We start from the raw sequence: 7,293 nt of genomic DNA, 5'->3' as shown, positions 1-7,293 counted from the left end.
CAGCATACAACATTTCTGCACACTCATCAGTCATGATTCCTGCTCACAGCCCCAAACACATGACATAGTTTTGCTCTAAGTAGAGGTAACTGGGCATCAGACTGAGACCCTCAGTCAGAAATATGGATGGTAAAGCCAAAATTCAGCTTCAGAGTGGGTCTTGAGTTAAAATGGAAATACCTTTGTGATAGACAAATGAAAGCTGAACAGAAACTTGCCTTTGTGCATTGGAGATATTTAACACAAATAAAATCATACAATCTGATAAAGACACAACCTGCAACACTTCATATCAATCTTAGACACAATATATTCCTGAATATATTGTAAACCATAGTAAGCACCATGGCAATAGGCAATATTGAAAGTTGCTGAACTTCTGCAGGGCACAAAGTACCTCTATTCTATAAAAGCTGCACATTAAAATCTATCTTTAAAAGCATTTTCCATTCTCTTTGGTAAGTTCTCTTTTTCACCAGACAGTAACTATCCCCTATCCTTCTCCCTCCCATAGCCAATAAAAGAATGAAACAGAAGCCATAGTGCTAATTGATAATTTACAAATTCTGCATGAAATACAATTTAAAATCACACTGATTTCATTCTATCCAATTAAGAAATTTCTATGTAGTCCTTTAACATGTATAAGCTCATAAATCACCTTCCATATAATACACTGCAATTACCAACCTAATGAACTGAAACGAATGCTCAAAAAAACCCAAACCCAAGATTTGGGCAGATAATGCAACTTAATAACTCAGAATAAAAAACATTAAAATTATTATTAGGATTACTACCCTCTTAGCAAAATAGAGGTGTCACATCAATTTTGAATTATAAGTTTGTATTCAACAAGAAGCCAAAGTAAATAGAGTTTTTAATTTTAATATGCTTACTTATACGTACATAATTTTTAAGCTTTAAAAAAGCCACAAAATAGATGTCTGTACAGGAAAAAAATAAAAACAAAATAAAAAATCTCCATGGCTCAAACCCAGCCATCAGACAAATTCAAAGAATCAAAAAAACATGCATTTGAATTGCTCCTTTACAAGTGGCCAGTAAGGCACTTTGTGAAAATTACTGGTTTTCAAATGATATTTAAGTCTCACTTAGAGAGGAAAAACTCTTTCAAAGAATAATAGATTTTTTTTTATTCTATCTTCAATGGTCAGATTTCCATAATATGAACTGCTTGATAGTCACTTTCCCTTTAAATTATTTTTTAACCATACAGGCAGTCACATCTGATTTCTGATTCTCCTTACCTTACTTTTCCTTTCAATTACTTCAGTTCTTAATACGAACAATAAGAGTGCTCATTGCATGTCCTCTGTGGGACTCCTGGAACTTAGATACTCAATAGACAGGTGCATAGATAAGGATTCAAAGTCTTTGTTCCACTGTCCAGACAGAATATGTTTAATCTTTTTTCTACCTTTTCTATGCCATTTAAACTTTAACCTAGTAGTAACTTTTACTGCCTTGATTCACAATTCAAAGGTATAAAGATGAAAAGTCCTTGCCTTGGAACGTAGCTTGAAAACTTCATTCTTAGTCTGTATTTCTTTTGAACTTCTTCTTGTGGTTTTTGTCTTTATTTTTCCAGGGTGCCAACTTTACAGTATAGGACTTTCCAAACCTAACAGCAGGGCTACTTGGAAGGAAGAAAAGTAGAGCAAATTTGCCCAGAATCAGCTCACCTTAATGGAAAATATTTAAATTACTGACCAGGGTTGATTAGAGGACAGTGAGTTGATTTCCCCCCTCATCTTCTGAAATATGTTACTAGTGACAGGCTGTTGTATTTAATTGTAAACATACACATCAGCCCAGCAAGCATAGGAGAAAGAGCCAGTATAAAAGAAAAACCACACTCTGTACAGCACAAAACACATTACATTTAATTGTACAGAGATAATAATTTACAGTCACAATCATGGTATATAAGTGACCATGACCATTGACATTGTATCTGTGTAGCTAAAAGAATAAACCTTTTGCATTAGCTGAGATAGATGTTAAAAGCATGGACCTTTCAGATCAGATAAACGTACACATTTCTGGAAAACTCCAGTCTCTTCCAGGAGCGTGGAAGGTGGCACTGCCTGGTGTCACACTGGCTCAGTCACGACTCAGTGGCCACCAGTCCTGATCCAGTGATGCACCAGGGAGGTGCCAGAGGCACGGGCACATATGCTGACCTGGCACCCTGCTCCAGAGGGACAAGCCATCAACAGAAGAGTGAGACACCAACCAGCTAAGCTTGCCAGAGGTCATCTGTGAGAGCCCATCCCACTTCAATCTTCATGTGGGAGCTATCCTAACAAATAACAGGTTTCTCTGATTCTTAAAATATTCTGCCTTTCACCTCTCTCTTGAATTAGGGAGGAAAAAAAGCAAAGCTGGAAATGGTGTATAATGCCCATTATCTGAACTGCTTTTCAGAGCTAATAGCTGGAAGAGCTTTTGTAGCTCCTTTAGACCTTCCAACAGGACTGTCACTCAGCTATGAAAAGCAGCACTGCCTGCCCACTGCTCAGGGAAAAACACAGCAAGGCCAGGAGGATGCTCTGTGTCTCTCCCAGCACAGCTCCCTGGAGCCCAATTACCATATCCTGCAGCCAGGGGAGGGGAAGAGCAAGCTGTGTGTCTGGGCATGGGGCTTGCTCAGTGACCACGGGAAAACAGAAACAGCTTCACAGAGCTGAAGCCAAGGGGTCTAGGGTTCCTTGGAATAAGACAATCTGCAGAAACAGCCATCCAGGTTAGCTGCAGAGTTTTCCAAGCCCCTGAAACATTTCCAAAGATCTAACTGGATCATTTTCATCCATATGACACAAGCAGCATTCATATATTTACTTGTTACATAAGTATTTTAATGAGTACAAGGGAAAAATATAGTTGTGCCCATCTAGCATCCTTTAATTAATTACCGTCTTTTCATTTCAGGAAATGACATTCTATCCCTCTTCCTTAAGGAACTACTATTGAATCTAAAAATTATACTTTGTGAAAACTAGCCCAATTATTGCTTAGAAATTTATTAAAACTCCTTCTTTGCAAAAACCCCTGAGAGTCAATAAATTGTTTCAAGAAAACATCCATTGCTTATAGAATGTTAGCACATCATTCAAACTACTTCAGAATTACTAGAGCGCTGTTCTTTACTGAAGTTATCTTTGCCAATTAAAGAGAGATCAAATGAATACCCCCTTCAACAAGGTGAAAGCCATCAAAGAGGCAGGATTACAGCATACAGACTGTCAGGTAGCAATGTGATTACCAACATAAAACACGAAGCTATAAAAAAGCATTTAAAGTAATTATGTAAAGGATATGCCCTCACACTCTATCATTTAAAAACCATTTAACTCATTATTTAAATCTACTAACAGATGTAAACTCTTTTCAAACACAAAACTGATGTCCATCACTGCATTCTCCATGCCTTGGAAGAAATTTTGATTTTAATTTATTGAACCCTACAAACTTCTGAATTGCTTCATTCACCATTCAGTCTAGATTTATAACCAGGTAATAAAATGTAAAGGGCATACATATACTGTACTTACCAACTTCTTTCATTTAAAAAGCCATTGTTGAAGAGCTTCCTTTGCTGAAGCATGTGGCACTTGGGGAAGCACCACAGATCTAACAGTATCGCCAGAGAAGTCAGAGGAAATATTCTCTCTACCTCAAAAATCCTAAAGTCTCCAAAAACCATTTAGAACCATTTAGAGTGTGAGCTAACTCTGCCTTCAGCAAGAAGAGCTGAGTCAAAAGTTATAAAGAAAAGGCATGAAAGATCTAGGACAACAACAGACAACTGAGGAATTGCCAAAAACATTAGAGGGAAGAAAAAAAGGAGGGGTAAAGACTTGACTGTGACCTATAAATTAAACTGCCATGGTTCTTACAAAAACTTGTCAACCAGTTTTATACCTCTTTCTTTCCATTTGTAACTTTTACTTTGAGTTCTTCATTATTCAAGCTAATATACAGTCCATACAGACTGTAAAAAACATGAGGTCTGAATTTTTCTCATTTTAAGTTAGTTATAAGATTACCTGAGAAACACAGAAGTTTAAACAAGAGTATTGAATGAATTCTGGAAAATGTCCACAGAGACATTTTCAATGCTCTAGGATGTCTGTAAAGAGGGTCTGATAGGTTTTAAGTTCTTCTGTCTATTTGATTCATAACTGAAAATTTATGAAGTATGCTAAGGCTATTCTTCCCTGGTTTTCCTGCTTGATTTACTGGTGAAACACTTTCAAATTTAAGACTTTAAAAAAATACCTCTGTCTCAAATATTACCCAAAGATATGCTTAGATATCTTATGCACAGGTACAAGTCAAGGAAATCCACAAAATTCAGATTTTTGAATCTCTTATTCCCTTTGGTATATTCAGTATTCCTTTTTGTTATGCTCATGCTCGCAACAATTCTTTAATTTTCCAGCTTTCACACTCTGCTCCAGACCCCCTCAAATTCTAATAAAAAAGGAAAAGGATCATCTGTGACAAGTCTTACAGGAATTCTTTACTTCATAAAGAAATCATAAAAGAAATAAACCTATTTTAAAACCTCATTGGATTTTTTAAACTTGGTTACAGGGGATAAAGAAAAAAAAATAGAAAAAAACTTCCATTAAGTCACTTTCCATGCCATTTTTTATTCTTTTCCCCGATTCTCTTGGCAGCAGAGAAAATCTGCATGTTTTCTCCATGTTGTGAGCCACTCAAGTAACACAGTCTTGTCTAAGGAAATTTTGAACAGTGTAGAAATTTTAAAGTGTATGTATCTAGTAGTAAACTGAAAGAAGGCAATCCTAAAATATAAATATTCATTTGTATTTAGAGCCAGACTTCTCTATGTACCTGTTTTTAAAATAAATATGCTGTTATTTGGTAGTCTTGAGACAGTCAGGAATCATTGTGTTACAATCAAAGAGTACATATTTTATCTAACAAGAAGTTAAACAGATTTCAGGGCAAGTGTTCAACACATTGAAACAAATGCTTCCTTCACCCTTCTTATGAAAGGAAGGGAAAATTCTAATCAATAGATTTCCCCCATATTCATCAAATCTCAGACACTAATTATATCTCAGGCACAAGCATGGTGCCTGGAATACAGAGCAAACCTTAAGTGGCAGTCAGTAGACTGATTATTTAGTGAAGCAGGATACAGATATAGGCACCCTACAGTTGACAAAACTGTCACCAATTATATTGATTCTCTAGATTGCTTCCAACAGGTTCTTGCTAATTCCGGCTTCACCTATGACTTTCCATGGTTTTTGTTGCTACAGACAATAAACTCACAAAACATCCCAGTTGGATCAAGGAAACCAGCCCATGTCCTGTACTTTTGATTCACAGACAGATATTTAGCCCTTTAAAACCTGTCCCCAGAGGTTCAGCAGGATCACAGCTGCCCTCTAAATTTACAACAGTGTTTTCTTTGCATCATGTTAGCACACAGGGCAAAAGTGTTGCTCAGGGCTTAAGGTGCTGAACAGCAATGCATACCAAAAAAAAGAGAAAGACTGGCTTCCTGCTTAAAGTAAAACTGAGACAGCCAGACAGTGACCAGTTTAGTTTCTAAATCACTTTTTCCAAAACACCTTCACTAAACTTAGAGGATATAAAAGAAATGAAAACCATATCCTAACCTCCAGCTGATTTGCAGTCCCTCTGCATGCAGCAGAACGTTGTAGGTAGTTATGACAGCTCTTCAAGGACAATCATCAGCATTGACCAGTGTGCTGAAATCAGTTTTAAAAAAGGACATGCCATTACAGAAGATCATGAAGTCATCTAAAAGAGACTGCAAATATACTACTGTTAACCTGGTTAAATTGAGCAAGAATCACACATCAAGAGACTTCAATCTCCTCAGAAGGAATCACTGACCTGTAAAACTGCAGCACTGGAAATGGTACCTTCTGGTGTCTTCTTTGGTGATGTATGCAACAAAACCAGTTAAAATTCTCTAGGTTTTAAAATATTAGCTTGGCATAATAAACCATAATCTGCAAAATGCAAACTGTGGCAAGGCAAAAAAAGGACACACATACCACCTTTATGTCAAGCATCTACTGCTGCACACTGACTCCTGGAATAGGCAGGACCTTTGAGCTGAAGTTGTAACCCTTTTATATATATATGTTCTTATGTCCTTAATAAATGCTGAAACCAGGTGGAAGTGTTGTTGCCATTAGAGTGGCCACTCTTCCTTATCCTACCCTTGATGTAACAACACAAGAGTCACCAGCAGACTCAGGCCCTTGTCCCTGTGTGGGAGCAATGTGAGTTTGTGTTCCCAACCACACGTCCTCACATCAGACATGGAGGCAGAATATCCCTTAAACAAAACCATAGCAGTTGTGGCAGTGCTCCCTGGGGACAAAGAGGTTTTTGGTTAAGTAGTTTCAGCTGTGTTTTCCTGGCTCATGGAGGCTGAAGCTGTGGGAGGAACTCTGCTCCATGCTATGGTGGGTGTACCCAAGTAACAGCTACTGCAAGTGTGTTGAGCAGTGGAATGAAAGCAAAAAGTCAAAGGCAAAGGACAGACATCCTTGCCTTGGGCAGCTTCTGATGGGTGGCATTCAAATAAAGCATATGGAAAATTGTAGAACAGTTGTGCAGAGGTTATAAAATTATGTCTGAAATTAAATTTCTCCACTACTGCAAAATGATAGTCCCAAAGAACCCTACTGATTGCTGTTTCTGAACCTAATGGTAGAAGGCAGCAACTTTTATTCTCTTGGTTAACGTGATCAATGTGTTTAATGCTTCTTAAAGTTTATGAATTGTAGCTGCTCTTGGAGCAATGCCAGACTGGTCAGTGTGGGTGAGCTGGAAGGGCTGGAGAGAGTTTGCTAAGATTTTTCACTTGTATTTCACAGACTAGTTAAAATAATTATCCAGCTCAGCAAGGTTTTAGGATTAAATATTTGATACATCTGAAACTAGAGAAAAATAAACAACACAGCACTTGTCCCCAATTCTGGACAGCTCCTAAAAGGCTTCAAAGTGGCATTCAGATAGAATTGTGTGATCTCTATTTCTAATTTATTTTTGCAGGAAGTACCAGTGAGCATCCATTTTCAGGATTTAAATGTCCTGTTAAGTGAACTGCTCTGTGTCAGTGTCTTCTGAATCCCTTGAATGACATTGTAGGTTCAGAAGTATGTAATGGGCACACACATTATAGAATCTGTGCCAAGACAAAATTTCTCTTTGTACAAAAAATAATTTCTGTTTGGCTCAATATCCTCT

Source organism: Camarhynchus parvulus, chromosome 11, assembly GCF_901933205.1.
Source record: "Camarhynchus parvulus chromosome 11, STF_HiC, whole genome shotgun sequence".
Taxonomy (NCBI): domain Eukaryota; kingdom Metazoa; phylum Chordata; class Aves; order Passeriformes; family Thraupidae; genus Camarhynchus; species Camarhynchus parvulus.
This window is presented reverse-complemented; position numbering follows the sequence as displayed.